We start from the raw sequence: 18,888 nt of genomic DNA, 5'->3' as shown, positions 1-18,888 counted from the left end.
CTCTCTCTCTCTCTCTACGTAGATATCTAAGAAATATGTCCAGAACTAAAAAAAGAAAAAAAAATCTAAAAAGAGTAGTAAATCTTGTATATCGTATTTAAGTTTCATTCCAAAAATAAAAATGACAAGAGTAAGCCCGATAACCATTTTCGTGCTCTGCATTTGAAGGAACCTCAAGAGCTTAATGCCTTGTGTTCCTTTGTTTCACGAGAAGGCGTTCGGCGAGAGCAACGAATCGACAGCCTATCATTCTCGGAGCCTAAAGAGAACACAATAAGCGGACAGCAATTTCAATGAAAGGTTATTGAAAAAAATACAAAGACAAAATTAGAATAATTAGGAACCAAATGAGAACAGCGGACATAATCAGAATAAAAACAAGCCAATTAAATATTTCCAAAGACATAAATAGAATAAAAATTACAAATGAGAAATAAAAAAAAGGGAAATTCAAATGACAGTACCCTACAGACTTTTATTTACAGGCCTTTCTGACTGCATTCTTTATTACAATCAGAGAACCGTTCCAATTATCCTTTAGACAGAATCTAACCGCCCACGAGGCTCGCTGAAATTTCGGGTCTATCGACCACCTTCCCATTAATCATTATCACGTCTTCTTCAATTAATGTCCAGAAACATTTGTTACGCAAATTCACGAGAAAAGATTCAATTACCGTATAATACTCAAAATGGTTGCAATTACCTCGTAATTCCTTTTGCAGTGCAGACAGGCACGCAATATACCTCTGAAAGATTGATACGTCTGCGTGATTTACTTCGAGGGACTAATTGCGGGCAAATGTGACGTTCGGAGATTTATAATGAATGCATTTACTATCCAGAGGGTGTAATTCCGCTACACATTTCTCAAAATTATAAGGTACGTTCACAGTTAACCTGTCACTTTGTACAAAAGTAGTTGGGCAACAATATTTTCATGCATTTGTTTAAAATGCGTGCGTCAAAATTTCCACTTATTAAGTCGTTAAGCATGCAACACTATGTTTCATATACAGATAAATATATTATAACTTGACATGGTACTGATAAGGTTATTAACAAAACCTGAATGTTGGTTTCATTCAAAAATACTCATAGTAGCATGAGTTTTGATATGGAGACAAAAATCCACAGTTATGTATATGTACATATTAGTTAAGGTTATGTATATGTACATATTAGTTAAGGTTATGTATATGTACATATTAGTTAAGGTTAAAGTCCTCCTGGGCCTCTGTAGGCTCATAGGGCAGGCGCTGATCTCCTGTTTCTTAGGCCGACAGCCAGTGGGGGACAGGTCCCAATGCCTATGACACGTGGCCTGTGTGTCGCTAGGCCCAATGTTCAACTCCCCATAGTTAAAAAAAAAATCTGTGCAGAGAGCTTTCGGGAATCTGTTCGATTCCCCTTTTCTACTGAAAAGGAAAATCGAACAGATTCCCGAAAGCCCTCTGCAGAGATTTACTTTTAATTATATGTACATATACATAACCGTGGATTTTTGTCTCCGTTGGCGTAATTCACAATGGAATAACAGGTGGAACACTTCGGTCAAAAGAACAACAAATAAAAACAAAAAATGACAATTGTTTACTCTCCAAATGACAGTAAACATACCTCGATGTGAGTCCCATTGTACTCTGTCCATCAAACAACTAATTCTTAGGGGTAGCTTAAACTTAAGAGGAAAACTCGGGTTATTTTCACTTTCAGAAATTACCCGTAAAAATCTGAATGATGTTTTATTTAAATTTCCTCAGCAGTCTAAAATGTCTTTTATCGCATCTTCCTTCATTTTTTTAAAATTTACAACTTCCCGCCACGAAAATAATCGCACTCAGCATTTAAAAATTAACAATATTTTTCATTTGACGTCTTTTAAAAAGCAAAAACCAACGCCATCTAACCAAACATTTAAAAATCAGTCAATCAAAAATCAACTGTCGAGATTAGAATAAAACTTATCCTACAATTTATATATATCTTTAGACTAAATACGTTTTTACTAGATACTCTAATTGCTTATTTTTTTCAGTAACTGTTTAGGAAGGAAGGAAGGAAGGAATATAGCATTTTGGCCAAAGGCCAAGCGCTGGGACCTATGAGGTCATTTAGCGCTGAAAGGGAAATTGAGGGTAAGATGGTTTGAAATGTGTAACAGGAGGGAAAACCTCACAGTTCCACTATAAAACAACTATAGGCGAGGGTGGAAAGTCAGATGGAAGGAGGAGAATATGAACGGAGGTACAATAAAAGGAATGAAAGGGGATGCAGCTAGGGGCCGAAGGGACGCTGCAAAGAACACTTAGTAACGCCTACAGTGCACCACGCGAGGTGCACTGACGGCACTACCCCGTATGGAAAGTAACTGTTTAGGCATTTAAGCCATATAAAAAATCATTTCCGCTTTCTTTAAATACATGCAACTAATTGTGACGGTGATATCTGACCGACATCTCTTCATGTTCCAATAAAAATGGAACAGCAATAGATGCGCATTTGGGTGTGCAATTAATGGGTGACTTTTTTTCCCAGCCTAATGTTATAATTGCAATCACTCTCTTTTTGCAAGAGAATCGCAATATTCCATTTTGACAGATGGAGGGTTACTCCCATTTTTCAAAATTCTCTGTTTGCTTTTATAGAGATTAATTAGTGACACTTTTGTTAGCTTTGCAGAATTCCTGCGCATAACATATTTGTAGTATTTACTTTTAACTTTTATTAATTACTGCACTACGTATTTAACTCGAATTCTTACTCATATAGTGTAGGTAAAACGAAATTTCTTATGAAATTTTATTAAATTATGTTAATACTTTCAACAATATTTTGTTTTACTTAAAACGAAATTTCTTATGAAATTTTAGTAAATTATGTTAATACTTTCAACAATATTTTGTTTTACTTACGTTACCTTCGTCTTCCTCCAAGCTTCGTACACAAAATAAAATCTGTTAAATTTCAATTCAGAATTACAAAATGACGTTATTCATACTGCTAGAAATAAACGGAATTTGATAACAGAATTCACCCCTTAGATGGTAAACCTCTTAATTTACATTAACTGAAAATTATAATTTATTTTAAGACACAAAAGGCGCAAAACGCCTTTTCAAATACTATCTAACCTCGGAACTAACACATTCCAGTACAAAATGCAAATAGCAATATCTTTAAGTAATAGAAACATCATTTCTACAACGTATTGACACGCAACCCATTGTAAAAATTTGCTCTCTAATTACGAGATTCGTCTCTCTTTTTCTTGAGCAATAACAAGCTTCTATTTCTTCCTCTTCTTCTCCTCCTTCTTCCTCTCTCGCACAGAGCGAAGGAAGAAGGTCAAAAGCGAGAGAAGATCTTTAGAAGAGGCAATTAAGGAAGGCATAAAGATGTCTCTTTCTCGGAAGGTCGATAAGAAAGAGCAAAATAGAGAGAAATAGTGAACTTTCGAGACCAGGCAGGGAAAGGGGAGAGAGAGAGAGAGAGAGAGAGAGAGAGAGAGAGAGAGAGAGAGAGAGAGAGAGAGAGAGAGATTTAATCTCGGCTACTCGACTTCGGGCAAAATATAAGAGGGTGATTAACATAGTCCATATTTGCCGTCCAGATTTTGCTTAAAAATTATTCTTCCGTGCCTTTGCTTTTGTTCTCATTCCTTTGAATCTCTACACGCAGAAGACTGTGTAAGACTGCATACCTGCACACAAGTACTCATTCATGCGCAAGGCTTTACATGTGTGTGAATGCGCTCATACATGTGGAAAACTTGATTATACATGTTAGCATCCACATATGCGTAACTGTATACATGAATGCTGCACTTGTACATGTGTAAAGTTACATTCAATAAATGCAAGATTCATATATGTGTAAAGTTGTATAGCCTATGTACATGCAAGACTCATACGTGTAAGGCTATATACAACCATGCAATCACTCTCATTTCTCAGGCTATATACATAAGTGCAAGACTTACATGAGTAAGGTCGTATATACACATGCTAGCATTCACATAGCATATGAGTACGACTGTAAACACAATTAAATGTACTCATATATGTGCAAAACTATTCTACAACTTACATAAAAATAACAGAAAGATATGCAGAAGGATAGATACTTGTCATGTAGGACTTTGCACCCTGATAATTTCTTAAATAAGAAATCAATACGAAAAAAAGGACAAAAATATAACAAATCAATACCAAAAAAAGGACATTGTGAGAACGAAAAGAGAGTATATAATAAAAAGGCAAAAAATTAAATCTAACGGTAATAAAAAAAAAATACGGACATAAAACACGAACACGAAACACACCAAATACACCGATAGATCTAAACACATCTTTCGTATTGTTAATAAACAATTCTGTCCTCGGCTCCCCTTTAACCAATAAACAAATGTCATTGAACTGCGAGTTCGCTGGGGGAAAAATTACAGAAATTCATAAACCTGTAATATTGGGGGCTCGGCCAACGTTTAATTTATTCAGAATACTGTAATGGTTCTCGTGACAAAAGTGTGAGAGAGAGAGAGAGAGAGAGAGAGAGAGAGAGAGAGAGAGAGAGAGAGAGAGAGAGAGAGAGAGAGAGAGAGAGAGAGAGCTGGCCAATTCTACGTTCGGATCCCAGAATATATGGGTTTCATCAAACCTGTCGTTTACATGATGAACTCTTGATATATTCTTAATAAGTTTTTTCTCTTTTTTTTCATTTCACGTGCATAAATGTTATCACTACAGTGGACACCGTACCAATTTTTATTCTTTCACCTTTTCGTGGGGTGTATTTGTGAACGCGTACGAATAGGCTATATAGCTACATTTAATATAAATACACATTTGAATCCCCGTAGAGAGGAAAGTGTGTATGATAAATGCTTAATGAATTATCGACTATTCATACCAAATATACATATTTACATACAAACAAACTTTCAATACAAAAGCAGCACATGTCAATGCAAATGTATTTTCGATAAAAGGAATCAAGGTAGATATTAGAGCACACCAATCATGTGCGAATATACATTAAACCTGGACGGAAAATTAAAATTCCAGTAATTGTACTACAAGTCATAACTGTCATTTCTTTATGAACGAAGTGTATGAGAGAGAGAGAGAGAGAGAGAGAGAGAGAGAGAGAGAGAGAGAGAGAGAGAGGATGGGGACGTGGGGGAGAAGAGAGAAAGGCCTTATCGGTCCCTCGGTGCCAACAATGACGCCCAGTTATCGATCCCTTGGTACTCCTTTTTTATCCCTTTCTCTTTGTCGTTTCCCAAAAGATTATAAAGACACCGGAGGAGATTTACGTCGCCTTCATGTAAAATTCACCGACGACACCGGCTACTTTTGGCCTCCAGAGAGGCTAATTTGGATTCCCCTGGTCGGAGGGTTGGCGATTTCCCGCGGAACGCGCGGGTCTATTAGCCTCGCTGCTCACCTTCATTAATCACAACATAATTTATGAATCGGTATTCATAATAGCTGACTGGGCCAACTCGTTCAGAACAGGGGGGGGAACATGCTGATGTCACCTCTTTGGAGCATCCATTAATTCAAGATCCTAGCATCATCATAAATCACTGCAAATGTTTATAATTGCCAATTAAATTGGCAAAAGTATTTTCATTGGATGCCGAATCATTAAAAAATTAGGAACCGCTGTATAATAAACCCGAAAGTCTTTCTGCTATTTACTATATTCTTTTGTGTTTTAGCGTATCTCAGTATTTTATACAAAACACATTTGTTTTACATAAACGTATTGTACATGCAATGCACTTAAGTTTCAACTTTCAAATGCACTTCTAAATGCTTAACAACTTCCTGTAGTGGTTTTTCTTAACTATGCAAATATTTTCCAGGATTAATAGAGTACTACTCTATTCATCCTGTTATTTTCTTTCCTCATATACTGGCGTCGTAAGCTGATGGAGTGCATTTGTAACAGAATGTAGCATCATTGTTACATTTTCTTAGTCAATAACAGAATTAACTTTTCTAAAACGACTATGGATATTTATTGCTGTTTTTAGTGAATAGTGCAACAATAAATCACTCAATATTCACTGGTAAGCGCCGAATTACAGGTTTATAGGCTATGAGTTGTTTGAAAATTTAACTATTACTTGCTTTGGTGCCTGTAAGAAAAAAATCTCTTGTTAATGTTTAATCAGTCTACACAACCTTGATTCAGAGACTGATAGAATAAATATACTACGGTTGGAATAGCAGCTGAGTCAGTATGGGTAAACTCAACTTGGTTCTAAATGACACTAAGCGAAACCGGAATAGATGAAATGTTCTTGATTGATACTGTTTTTAGTTTTCTGTAAAAGAAAACTATTGAGATGGCTTTGTCTGTTCGTCCGCACTTTTTCTGTCCGCACTCAGATCTTAAAACCTACTGAGGATCTTCTTCTTCTTCTTCTTCTTCTTCTTCTTCTTCTTCTTCTTCTTTTAACGTGCTTTTATTCCCATTTTTGTATGGGGTAAGCACGATGCCTTCTTTTGAAGGACTTTTGATTTGGCTTTGGGGTAGACCTGTGGTCTCGATCGGCTGCCCTGCCTGACATCGCTTAGACCCCGGTACGTATGTTTCATGTATCATACCCGACCCAACGCCCTTTCTTCCCAGCAGCGAGAAGTTATTGCGCGGTATGGCGAGAGTTCGAGACGTGTGAGATGTTTGTTATGTCTTTAGAAGGTGTTGTAGTGGCTTTGTTTTTGTGTGTAGGCTATTTAGTCTGTAACATCCATTTGCTTTTAAGCAAACCTATCCGTTGATTATATATATAATCCCGGGATGTCTACACGGATAGCAAAGTGTCTGCCTCTCTGATCAGTCGGCTGCGGGTTTGAACCCGCGCCACAGACCTCTACGAAGTCCGAAGCTGCTACTGTAACCGACTGAGCCATCGAGGCTCTTAAAACCTACTGAGGATAGAGGGCTGCAAATTGGTATGTTGATCATCCACCCTCCAATCATCAAACATAACAAATTGCAGCCCTCTAGCCTCCGTAGTTTTTGTTTTATCTAAGGTTAAAGTTAGCCATAATCGTACGTCTGGCAACGCTATAGAACAGGCCACCAACGGGCCGTGGCTGAAGCTTCATGGGTCGCAGCTCATACAGCATTATACGCTGTAAAGAAAACTCGATTGCGCCGAAGAAACTTCGGCGCATTTTTTCCTTGTTTTTATTGTATCTGGTTCATTATCAAACGAAGAATTGTTTTACATGCTTACTAGTTGGTATAGCTGAGTAAATATAAATCAATATTAATCCTGCTTTACGGCATATGTGTTCATAAGCAGGAAATGAATATGTACCGGTAATTTTTTTCTTACTGGCACCTTAATTAGTTTTATTACTTAAAACTTACTGATTACTCAATTTGAATATGGTCTCCACGTTGGTTACTGCGTCAAATCATTTATTCTTAATTACGACTCAGATGAAGCAGTTCAGTACCATATTAAAGCAGCGGACTGTCATCGCTCTGGGAACTGTTGAATTAATATTACTTATTTTCATTAGGAAAGCTATATCATTTAAACCAAATAATGAAACCACACACACAAAGAAATCTTTCAAGATGTATTAGGTACTGTGAATATTCATAATGAATCATATTACCAGGATGAATAACTATTTATCAGATGTGTGGATCAAGTATCGTCCCAACTAACAAGTATGCCCAGGTAAAGTTTACAAGTTTATCGGATAAGTAAATGAAAAAGGTAAATCAGGAAATAAGTCCGTAACTGACTGCAAGATCTGCGTAGCAGTCGCCCAAGGAAATGCTTACATTTCAAAGGCTTTCTTCACTTGAGCAGCTAGGAAACTGTAATCTAATTTCATAGAGTGGTAAGTTGAAATTAATGTTATTAATTGAAAAATACCAAAATTCACGAGTTGAAAGCAAGTAAAAATTGGTTACGTTTGACGTATATCAACTATAATCATGATAAAAAAATAATTTGCAGTCTAAAAAAGGCAGAGTAAATTGATCAATAATTAGGCTATATTTGCGAACTTGAGTCTCCTTTTGCTAAACCAGAATACCAACAGTTAATATGGACGAATGTTTGAGTCAGAAAGATATCATCTTGTTTTATAACATAATGTCGTGAAAAATAAATATTATCATGTTAAATCGCGTCGTAATCATGTGGCAATTCAACGGAGACTATTGATAAAATCTTAATATACATAATACACGCAGTGTTTTCTATTCCAAACAGTAGCCGGCATTCATAAACTGATGAACTGCCCACACTTATATGTTCGAAATTACAGAGCAGATAAACATCGCAAGCAATGATAATTACCCCTAGTAATTTCAGCGATACGATTATTATAAATAATAATTATTAATTAACATGCTGCACGTAAACTATTATCGCATATATACTGGTCTGGTCACAGTAAACAGCCAAAGGTAATTAACACAGTGAATGAAACTGACTTGTTACCAACTATGATATCTCATTATGACGGGCCATTACGTTCACTATGCCATTAAGAAGTGAACTCTGAAAGGCATTCAAGTCTTGGAACATGTTCCAAAAGTATTTCATCACCAATGCATATAAGAACGTATGCATAAATAAAATATAAACCATTCGTACAAGTTAAGTGTATCTTAGTTTAACCAGACCACTGAGCTGATTAACAGCTCTCCTAGGGCTGGCCCGAAGGATTAGATTTATTTTACGTGGCTAAGAACCAATTGGTTACCTGGCAACGGGATCTACAGCTTATTGTGGAACCCGAACCACATTATGACGAGAAATGAATTTCTATCACCAGAAATAAATTCCTCTAATTCTTCACTGGGCGGGCGGAGAGTCGAACGCTGGACCAACAGCGTGCTAGCCGAGAGCTCTATCCACCCCTCCAATGAAGAACTTGACCATTCACACATAACAACAGACTGTGGGACCAACCCCTTTCCAAGCTGTGGAGGAGCGACAAACTTTCCACAATAACCAGATCGAGTCTCAGCCACAATGTTTGGGATCGCCTTGACAACAGCTGCAGTGAACAAACTGATATATGAACAGACAGTGGAAAAATAACCGCAAAACCAGGTGGAAGTTATTCTTGGGCACTGGTCAACCCTTCCGAGTCAAAGTCTGATATTGTTGCCGTTAACAGACACTGAAAATTCGTTCACTCATCCTTATTGAGAGTGTCTCATCCACTGCCTCAGTAAAGAAGAGCAAGTAATTAACAATTCTGTTTACATATGAGCTTTTCAGTCGAGAAACATGCCAAGTGCCATTTCTAAAATAAAATACATTAAATAAAAAAATACTTTGACCCAGGATGGCTCTTGGCATGCTTCTCGACTGACAGCCTCATATTTAAGTGTATTCAAACTCTCACGCATAACCCACACATAATAAAACGCATACACACAGCCTAAGGACATTATAACTGTCAGTTAAACTAAAATAGCAAAAGATTCGCCAAACTAATAAGTAAAAAATCACAAAAAAATTAGCATCACAAGCCAAGACAGGACAGAACAGAGAGAGAGAGAGAGAGAGAGAGAGCATCGGCATGAGAAAATACATTACAAATTCATCAAAAACATATGCGTGTTCTTGTTGCAATTATATTTCACTGCTACTGGACGTTTTAAATCACGGCAAAGATAATTGCTTTTTATTTCCAATCATCATTGTCGATTAATCAAATGAATTTTTAAAATTGGTCGGCTCATGAAAGGAAACGAATTCCAATAAAATTCATTATATTTTGTCCGAGAAATTTTTGTCAATGTTGTAGTTTCATCAACGTTATTGGATTTTTTTTTTTTAACTCTTCGATAAAACGGCTGTTGTCTTACTCAAAGGTTGCATGGCATTCATTTCTAAAAGTACGTATCTTTTTGTTTTTTTGCTGTACCCTCTTCTTGAGAGAGAGAGAGAGAGAGAGAGAGAGAGAGAGAGAGAGAGAGAGAGAGAGAGAGGCAATAATATTTGAAATGTATAAAGTTTTTTTTTTTTTTTTTTTTGTAAAAGCGCTAATCATTCCTACGTTTAAATAGTTTGTTTAAATACTTCTGAAAGGAGTCTATTTTCTGAACATTAAACATTACATTTTTTGTGTAATAATTTACTAAGCTATCCTCAAAGAAGTCATTTACCTCAAGCACTGAAGCTACACTTAGTAACCATATGTTTCTAAAGATGTCAAGTTATCATAAGTATCCAGAGATGTGAAGTTACCATAATTTCCCGATGCGGAAGTACGGAAGTTTTCTTCACGCATCCACTAGGGAGGTATAGTTTCTAACGAGACGCACTGTACAACTGCAAGAAACAAATTGCTTTCTTCAAGCGGGACCAACAAGCACCAAAGTTTTCAGTAAAGACTGTTAAGGCGCACGTTCTGAAAGCAAGAGAGGCTGTCTGTAACATGATACTAATTAAATCTCTCGTCTTTACTGTGATGACATTTACACCAGTATGTATCTTTACAATCACTAAAAGGATCAGCTCTTCACAATCCTACTGAATGGATATTTAAATTAATCTTTTGCGTAAGAAACAATTTTCTACTTACATCCGAAGTTTATTTCATTTACAATTGAATGACAACCTTCAGAAGTCTGAATCTGACCATTTTTGTTTAATGGAGCAATTTTCTAAATTTATACATTATTCACGGATATATACATATATACAAAGTGATTAATTAAGGTTAGCAAAGATCCATATGAAAAGTATAACACGTATAATAACTAATGATTCTTTGGAGCCTTTTCCACATAGGCCTATTGTGTTAATTGTCAGGTGCAAAGTAAAACTTGTAGAGAAAAGCGCAAATTTTGTTGAATTACCAGAGAGAATAATCACTGTTGGATGGGCAGAGTTCGGAAGTCCACACAAGACCAATCAATCGCGCTCACACCCTACCGCACTTACAGGCACCTTTGGGCATGGGCTCTTCCTGCTGTAACCTAACTCAGTATATACCAACCAGCCAACTGTGTGTGTGACAGAGAGAGAGAGAGAGAGAGAGAGAGAGAGAGAGAGAGAGAGAGAGAGAGAGCAAAAGGAAGGATGTTTTGTTCCGCGTTAAATTAAATCAGGACCCATTACCTACAGTTAAAAAACCCACACCGTGCACCTATATATTTTCAAGAAAGAAATGAGGGCTAATTTCGTCTTTAATCCGAAAGTCCGAGCCAGTGTCATTTTCCGGCCGTTCCGACAATGAAACCGCACTTTACGACCTTTCGGATTTCCCTCGGCGATGTTCGGGAGAATAAAAATGCCAGTTGCTTCAGCCCCGTATTCAAGGCACTTTCAGTCTCGTCTTTCAAGATTTATTTTCTCTTTATTCTACGTCCTCCTTCACTCCTCACGTACAAAAATTCACACATTTTTCTTTTGTATAATTCTCTATCGTCCGAGAAATTTTCTTTAAAATCTGCGTTCCCTTTCAATATCTAAGACAGTTTCTTTACACGCCCGTGTGTCATTCTCAATAAAAAGACAATTCTCATATTTCTGTTTTCCTTGGGTTCCGAACTGAAGACATTTCTCATTTTTACCTTCATTTTCCCTCATCATCCAAGGAACTTTTTCCACTCATTTTCTCCATCCTTTCTGCATGGAACCGGTAAAAGTCGAAAACTGTAGTTGAAAATACCTTTTAATAATGAATTAAATACATGGACTACTTATTGTCGAAAGATTTTATATAAAAAATAAGTTGTAAGTTGGTGCCAGAGTCTGCCCTAGTCACATCTATCGACAATTGAATGACCGGTGTCGATATACAAGCGTCAAAGCGTGGCTGTGACTCACGTATATATAAAGGCATTCTGTGAACAGTAAAACGTAATCTTTTGTTTTCATATTCATTTTATCAAGAAGAAAAATGTATCAAGTTTCCGCAACGGGGACATTTAACATAAATTTAAATAAAGGGATTCTATGAACAGTAGAAAAAGTAATTTTGCTTTTTTCATAGTCTTTTTATCAAGAAGAAAAATGTATCATTTTCCGCACTGGGGACATTTGACATAAATTTAAATAAAGGCATTCTATGAACAGTGAGACATAATTTTGCTTTTTTTCATAGTCATTTTATCAAAAAGAAAAATGTATAATTTTTTCTACCGAGGACATTTGACAAATTTAACCTGAGTGTGTGTGTGTGTGTGTGTGTGTCTTATGCATACATAACCCCGCGCACGAGCTACATAAATGACTTTATTTCATACAGCAAGGCAGGAGAAAAAAGTAATCAAGACTGACCAGTATATCATGCTGAACCTGATTACGAGTAAAGGTGGAGAGGAACTCATAATATCTAAAGAGCTGCTTCACGACGTCCTCTTTAACTCTGAACAAGATACCAGTAATTCTAGCAGTCCCAGAGGGGGCGTTGCGGGGTTTTGCCTATTACTAATTTTAAGCATTCTCTCTCTCTCTCTCTCTCTCTCTCTCTCTCTCTCTCTCTCTCTCTCTCTCCTTTCGCTTTTCTGTTCCTTGTGGTGGAATGCGTATTCGATCATCAAATCGGCTAAAGAAAGGAACAGCCTGGGCAAGTTCCTTCGGAATTTCACTGCGCCCCTGTTGACCTAAGCAATGAATTAAGTTTATGGTTTTTAGTCGACTACTATGAGGCACATTTAAGGGGGTGGGGAGAGGAGAGAGAGATGACAGAGAGAGGATAAAAAATAAATAACGTAACGCCAGAGGTCAGTCATCCGCCAACAAGTACATCATCGGATTTCGACTCTCTCTCTCTCTCTCTCTCTCTCTCTCTCTCTCTCTCTCTCTCTCTCTCTTCATTTTCTTAGAGAAAATATACCGACACATAGCAGTTTATCACTGATGAATACATATGGCCTGAATGCATGTCATCATTGAAAACTACGAATATCTGACGTACGCCAACTAAATAAGAGAAAAAATACGATGTTGAACTTGGGAATATGAACGAAATGAACGAATGTATATCATAGGACAAAATGAGTCTTTGTTATTTTCACTGCGCCTTTTTTTATCACTTTCGGTCTGGATTCATATCGAAGTTAAAATTTGTAACACCACACCTTCATTTTGCAAAATTAAGACCAATATTATTCAAATTTTTGTTGTAGTTTTCCTTAATATTAGTAATAATATTAGGCATTACAGCTGATAATAATAACTGTAGTATTATTATCATAACTATCAGATTTTCCAGTTTCACAGATCCAAAATGTTTCATTTGATAAGGCACCTTAGCTAGCACTTCAGAACTTGGTAATGGTAGTGCCTTACCATATAACGGAATTGAAATTATCCTTCACGCATTCATTTATTACTTTGATTCATTGTTATAAACACATATTTCCAAGTAGGCTATCAGCTAACCTGGTCTGATAATTAGCACAGCGACTTCGACAACACTGGCGAAGGTGGTTAACTCTTAAAAGGGTTTGAGGGTCCGGCACACTCTCAGGTTCTCTGTATACTAAGCCCCCTAAAGCGTTACCCTCCCTACCCACACCCACCCCCTGCCGTTAACCCCCATATGACGTTTACTTCTGCTTGAGCTGAATTCCCAGATTATTTCGTTACACTCAGCGGCGATGAGCTGACTTAATGCACTTACGGGATTAAGACATTTCTACCCGTTATCGGAACACACAGCGAGGGATAATGCGGAGTCTGTCCCGTGGAGAGAGAGAGAGAGAGAGAGAGAGAGAGAGAGAGAATGCACATCATGGCAGACAAGATTGCATAATTATCTTACTACACAAGGTTTCCAGCGCATATTTGTAGATAGATTTACATCACTGCAGCCAGCTCTCATAACATCGCTTTCGAAAGAATGACGACACCCCCATTCCGGGTGTCACTGCCGGAACAATACGCCAATTATAATAAAAACAAATAAAAAGGAGGAAGTCATCTGCCGCTCGTAGGCTCCGCAGTAAAGGGCTTTTGGGAGTCTTTAAGGGAGTAACCGGAAACAGCCATTATTACCACCACTTTATGAGGGAGGTAAATTGAAGCTGCAATCGTTTCATTATCTCCGGCTTTTTAATGGCACCTTTGTTGAGATGCCTCGTTCTTGCGTGTTTATAAATGGCAGCTAAGCAGATATTACTGTTAAAAAAAGTGGTATTTTCCACGCTGCGTTCATAAAGTGGCTCACGAAATCTTGCTTCACTTGCCCTACTCTCATTTTAATGTAATTTTTTTTAACTTCATATTATTTCATTTACAATGACTATAAATTCTGATTTATCTACAAAAACTGTAAATATAAATACTTCTTTTGCAGAAATACTTCTTTTACAGTGGCTTAAAATCAAAAACGGGCAGCTCCATTCAAAGTACCTAAAAAAAAAATATTTCAACTTGACATCCCCAGGAAATGTTGTCTGTTCAAGAGAATATTTTATAGAGCTTATTTACATAACACTGGCCACATTAAATCCCTTCTTGAATGTGAGAAAACCTCTCCTATTTTTTCTTAACAGATAGCCGACCTTTACACTAATTTCCAAAAAATGAACGATAAAAAAAAAAAAAATACACAGTTACACGGTAGTGCTATGTACACGGTAGTCGCCTACCAACAGATGAAAATTATAAGTCTTGCTCGCCATGCTGACGGATGCCGACAGATGGAAACATCTCATGTTTACCCAGCTGCCGGTCAAATAATCAAGCCGAAATAAAAAAAAAAAATTATGATCCCATGACTCGGCCAAAAACAGTTCATACCGCAGGAAATTATAATCACGGTTTACACCATTACATGAAAGCATTCAGTAAGCCATGAATCAGTGCGGATAATTTTCTCTTTTTGTTAATTCCTAATTAATCTCTGTTATGTAACAGCCATCCCATTGCAACAGGAAAGATTTTTGGTGATACCGCAGAGTACCAGTGGTGGAACTATTTACGGAAGGCAATATTTTCATACTGTAGGTAAACAACACAATGCCGGAGCTGTTTACAAAGGAATATTATTTTCGGCTCATACAATTTCAGCTAAGCACCATTACCATTCCTGACAGTATGACGATATTCCCTCTATAATAATAATAATAATAATAATAATAATAATAATAATAATAATAATAATAATAATAATAATAATAATAATATTTTTGAAGAAATGCCTTGATTAAAATGAAACATGCTTTCTTTATAAACTAGTTTTACTATATTAAATTAACATAATAAATCTCATAAATAGGTTCTGGTAAACATGTACATCAATTTATTCAATTTCTATCTATGCAATACACACACACAAATATATATATATGTATATAAAGAGAGAGAGAGAGAGAGAGAGAGAGAGAGAGAGAGAGAGAGAGAGAGAGAGAGAGATTCACAGTGCTATCTATTTCGATGTCAAAATGACAAGTAAATGTACGTCAGTCAAATGTCTGGTATGAGGATCAATCAGTACGGCAACTAGCCTATAGTAAATATTATAGCCTAGACCACTGACCCTGTCAGACAGAACTGCCATTTGTATATTAAAAAAAAAAATAAATCCATATATGAAATGTGTGCATGCACCATTTATAAATTTTTTTTAAATACTTGAGTGTTCATATGTTGAGCATACATTTGACCTTTCCTTTTTCGGAAACCTCAATTTAAAAGCCCAAACGGCGTTGGAAAGCAGAAGTGTGGTTTGAATGAATATGTCAAATTCAAGCAAGGAATCATTCAAACCATTCTTCTCATTGGTATGTCGGAATTCCATCGTCCGCGGATCTGTTTATTGATCAATTTAGAATAGTTACGAATGAATTTCCGTTTTCCTTTTCTTACTGTAAATTTTGCTAACGTACTAAAGGGACTGCGCAATAATTAACACTTGGTCTGTCATATTTTATCTCGCACTGCTCTATCTAAGTTTGTAACTGAATGGGACGACAGTAACTAAATACACTACCAATCACATTTTTTCACTTTACCTTTTTTCCTTCTAAAATATCCCTGGCGCAGCAAATATTTTCAATTCGAATTTCCCCTAAGGCGACAAAGGACCCTCTCTCCCTCTCTCCCCCTAACACCTCCCTCCATTACTCCATTTTTTTCTTTCTTTTTCTTCCCACTCCTTTCTAAACTGAAGAAAAGGCCTTTGGAGATTTGGCCCGTCCTAAAGCGTCCTACATACATGAGGAAACTAGCGTTGGTAAAAATATGCAAAAGGAAAACCTTTCCATTTTTGCGTTTTATGTGATGTAAATGGACTTTATGAGGAATAATTCCAGTTTTATTTTTTGTAAACTGTCAGAACGAAGGAAAAAAATCATGGAAAGGTACGACGGCGGAGAGAGAGAGAGAGAGAGAGAGAGAGAGAGAGAGAGAGAGAGAGAGAGAGAGAGAGGGGGAGGCTGGGCTGGGGGGTGGGGGTGGGGTGGGGTGGGGGTGGGGGGGAGGGGCGGGGCTCAGATTGAAGGAAAAAGTGATTGTTAATGTATGTTTTATCTGCTCGGCAAACTTCAATTGTGTTAGGCTATCTCACTTAAACTCACTCTCTGTAGAACGTAGCATTTACCACAGAAAAACAGCACAACGTCTACATATATATATATATATATATATATATATATATATATATATATATATATATATATATATATATATATATATATATATATATATATACAGTATTTAAATTATAAAGCGACAGAGATATACAGACCATCCAGTGATTTTGCCTTTGTGCAAATAAGACCAATTCTTCACTGTAATCTATACCAAATCAGAAGCCAGACAACTACTTACACACAAACTTCATGAAAATGAAAAGAAAAATATCCGTCAAATGGTTGTAGCTTATACTGCATACATAAGCTCATAGTGAATGTCTCATTTCTGAAAAGCACGCGTACTAATATCATCCACATTTAATGTACACATACTCACACACACATATACATATATATAAACATACATACACACATACATACATATACGTATATAAATATATGTTTGTGTATGTGTTAATCAATACGGTTCTGTAGTGGTACATTCAGTAATAATGGAAAATGAATGATGTTAACTATAAAATTGTCCGTTACTCCTCCACTTCTACCCTCCTACAGAAGGAATAACTCTGCTTATTATTTCTGTTTATATTATTGCCGATAGCCTACGATAATCAGAAAAAAATAGCCTAGTATACCAATGGTTTCAAGAAACGCCAGAGGCCCAAAATAAAAAAATTACTTTGCATGTAATTCAATACACAGACAACTTTAATGCATCGCAAGCACACACACACACACACACACACACACACACACACACACACACACAGAGAGAGAGAGAGAGAGAGAGAGAGAGAGAGAGAGAGAGAGAGAGAGAGAGAGAGAGAGAGAGAGAGAATTCCCATGATACTGCAAAGCACCAACAGTAAACTCATCGCCCATAGCAATGACAAACATCATCAACGATTCATTTGAAAAAATTAAGTACGTTCTTATTGCACTACGGGAATGTGGTGTGTAAACTGCCAACTAGTTAGTTGTGTGTGTGTGTGTGTGTGTGTGTGTAATATATATATATATATATATATATATATATATATATATATATATATATATATATATATATATATCATTTCACTTCAGGGACATTTACAGACAGAGACACAGCCTAACCTATGTTTATATACACTACAGTATAAAATGTGCATGTGTGTTGTTCGTTAAATGTTTTGTGTGTGTGTGTGTGTGTGTGTGTGTGTGTGTGTGTGTGTGTGTGTGTGTGTGTGTGTGTGTGTTAAGCTGAGAATCATTTACTTCACAAACTTGTCTTCTACAATGCTAAGAGTAAATTTCTTTCCCAGAGTAATCTAAAGATGAAAAATAATCTTACGCGTTTCTTTATAAGTAGTAACATACATCCTTGAAAGGTAAAATTCCAATATCAAATCTCTACTAACATTCATACTTTATCCATGCCTTAACAGTTTTACATAAGACCGTAAAGTAAAAAAAAAAAGTTTACACAGAGTTGGGCCTAGGACAGTCAGCAAGCCATTTTCTTGGCTTCATTTTTAGATTAACTGACGAACAAATTAGCTTGTCATTCCAGTGAGCACTGACGTAATTATTGTTTATTCCTTAATCCTATAACTAGTTCACTTTTGTACAAATCTCTCATACGTTACGTTTGCAGTTCCTCAAACACCTTAAAATCTTTTGACAACTTTTATTCATTAGTTCCACCGGTTATTGCGACTGTGAAATATTGATGTCATTTGGGTAAGCTCTGTATCGAATTAAATATTTCCTTACATATCCATATAAAATTTCCATCTCGAAAAGCAAATTTCTGAAAACTCAATAAAATTAGACTAAAGACAAACAATATTTAACGATTAACTCCGAAAAAAAGGGAAAACTAACCTGTAAATATGATGCTATAAATAGGTTGCCAGTGTACAGCAATTATAATAGTATCCAGTGTCTATTTTTCGTTTTCATTTCATTGGGAATAAACAACGTATTGCCAGCCGAGAGCAACCACAGGATATCCAAAGTTCCGGAGCAATAACACCCAGACACTCTAACTTACTGACACAAACTGACGCGGGTTGGCTCGTCTGGTTCTCTAGCGCCTCTCAGAGCTCCTGCTGCATGCGGCTGGCACCATGCTCGCTGCCGACAGGTGAATAGAAACTGTCGTACTGCGCTTATTTTGGCTTCTGTGCTTTGATTCATTCATAAATTTTTAACAACTTCGTGCATAAATTTGTTTTTCCAGGTGATATTTTAAAATGAAGGCGTAGAAATGTGCAGGATGCATTACTGAGACGTGTGAGGTGTCTGCTTCGTAGCAGCGAACCTAGAATAAAACTAGAGGAACTCCATATAGCA

General features: G+C 36.6%; 1 protein-coding gene across 2 annotated transcripts in view; it reads right to left on the bottom strand.

The window, feature by feature from the left end:
- LOC136843279 (uncharacterized) overlaps positions 1–18,612 on the bottom strand; it is a 110,794-nt gene extending 92,182 nt beyond the window's left edge. The window contains exon 1 of one of the 2 annotated variants that reach the window (XM_067111455.1): positions 18,418–18,612. The gene's annotated coding sequence lies outside the window, so the exon portion shown is untranslated. The remainder of the gene's footprint in view (positions 1–18,417) is intronic. The other variant, XM_067111456.1, reaches the window with a different exon arrangement.
- Positions 18,613–18,888: the final 276 nt, after the last annotated feature.

This window comes from Macrobrachium rosenbergii, chromosome 11 (assembly GCF_040412425.1).
Source record: "Macrobrachium rosenbergii isolate ZJJX-2024 chromosome 11, ASM4041242v1, whole genome shotgun sequence".
Lineage (NCBI taxonomy): Eukaryota > Metazoa > Arthropoda > Malacostraca > Decapoda > Palaemonidae > Macrobrachium > Macrobrachium rosenbergii.
Note: the sequence above shows the minus strand (reverse complement) of the source record. Positions and strands in the feature narration are given on the sequence as shown.